Here is a 1,990-nt window from a genome sequence, read left to right on the forward strand (position 1 = left end):
GAGCCATTTCTTCCTAAAACACATCTACTGCCTTTCACGGCTTCTTCCTCCTCTCAGGCGCCGATCCAACTAGGGTCGAGTGTCTCTGAGAAACTCACAAGGACGAACTACCACCTATGGAAGGCGCAGTTCTTGCCTGCCGTCCGTGGCGCACAGCTCCTGGGGATCCTTGACGGGTCAATCAAGGAGCCGTCGAAGACCATCGAGGACGACAAGAAGCAGCAGGTCCCGAACCCCGAGTACGACTCGTGGGTGACCAAGGACCAGGCCCTGCTCAGCTATCTGATGAACTCCATCACCAAGGAGGTGCTCGGCCATGTGGCGACTACAACCTCCTCCGCTGAAGCATGGATGGCACTGGAACGGATGTTCTCGGCGCGGTCGAGCACACGGGTGACGAACCTACGCCTGCAGCTCGCCAATCTGAAGAAGGGCGGTGCATCTACCACCGACTACTTTGACACCGTCTGAGCCATCACTGATGAGCCCGCTGCCGCCGGCAAGACCGTCCAATATGATGAAGTGGTAGCTTACATTCTGAATGGTCTTGACATTGATTACAACCCCTTTGTCTCGTCCATCCTCAGCAGGGCAGATCCCATCTCCATCGACGATCTGTACTCCCAGATGATGTCCTATGACTATCGTCTTGCGGCATATCAACAAGGGGGATAGTTCCAATCATCCGCCAATATCGCAGGCCGTGGTCGTGGCATGCCCCGTGGTCGCAGCGGCAATGGTGGCGGCCGCCAAGGCAACTCCGGCCCCAACATCTGTAAGAAGGTTGGGCATGAGGCGGACAGGTGTTGGTACCGGTATGATGAAGATGAAGAGGAACAGAACACCAAGGTGGCTGGCGCCATGACCACTGATTATGGCTTTGACAACAATTGGTCTGCAGACAGTGGTGCCACAGACCATGTCACCAATGAACTTGAGAAGATGACAGTCCATGACAAGTGCACGGGCCGAGATCAAGTGCACACTACTAGTGGATCAGGTATAAGCATTTGTAATATTGGTCATACAACTTTACATACCCCTAGTCGAGGTCTGCATCTAAAGAACATTCTTCATGTGCCTAGTGCAAATAAAAATCTAGTATCAGTCCATAAGTTAGCTCGAGATAATAATGCCTTCCTTGAATTTCACCCCAATTTCTTTCTTATCAAGGATCAGGCAACGAAGGCAATTCTGCACAAAGGTAGATGTCGTGGTGGCCTTTACCCTCTAGCTCCGTCATCTCCTGAAGTTGAGTTGAGGAAGGAAGCCTTTGGTGTCACAAAGCCGTCCCTGTCTAGATGGCATAGTCGTTTAGGTCATCCAGCTTCTCCCATTGTTGATCAGATTCTTAGTGATAATAATCTTCCCTTTGTTAGTGATGAGAACAATAAGTCGGTTTGTGATTCATGTCAGTTGGCCAAGAGCCATCAGCTACCTTATTCGAGATCAAATAAAATTGCTACTGCTCCTTTAGAATTGATTTCGTCTGATGTCTGGGACCCGGCTCTAACATCAGTGGGTAGACACACCTACTATGTTAGCTTTATTGATGATTATAGTAGGTATACTTGGATATATCTTCTTAAAAAGAAATATGATGTTTTCCAAGTTTTTTGAGACTTTCAGAACTTGGTTGAGCAAAAATTTGGCAGGAAAATCCATGCTATGCAAACCGATTGGGGAGGTGAGTATGAAAAGCTTGGTTCCTTCTTTCAGTGTATTGGGATAGCCCATCGCGTCTCCTGTCCGCATCACATCAACAAAATGGGCGTGCACAACGGAAACATCGTCATATTGTTGAAGTTTTCCTTGCCCTTGAAATTTTGGGATCAAGCGTTCCTAACAGCAACCTATCTTATTAATCTCTTACCTAGCAAAGTTATCAACTATGACACCCCTGTTCACCGTCTCTTCCATGAAACTTCTGATTATGCCTCTCTTTGAACCTTTGGTTGTGCCTGCTGGCCCAACCTTGGGCCCTATAATA

At 48.4% G+C, this 1,990-nt stretch overlaps 1 non-coding gene across 1 annotated transcript; it reads left to right on the top strand.

Moving 5' to 3' along the window:
- The first annotated feature begins 504 nt into the window (after positions 1-504).
- LOC120687105 lies at positions 505-643 on the top strand. Its single transcript, XR_005680601.1, has one exon. It is a non-coding gene; the product is annotated as a small nucleolar RNA Z247 (small nucleolar RNA).
- The last annotated feature ends 1,347 nt before the right edge of the window (positions 644-1,990 follow it).

This window comes from Panicum virgatum, chromosome 8N (genome assembly GCF_016808335.1).
Source record: "Panicum virgatum strain AP13 chromosome 8N, P.virgatum_v5, whole genome shotgun sequence".
In the NCBI taxonomy this organism is placed as follows: domain Eukaryota; kingdom Viridiplantae; phylum Streptophyta; class Magnoliopsida; order Poales; family Poaceae; genus Panicum; species Panicum virgatum.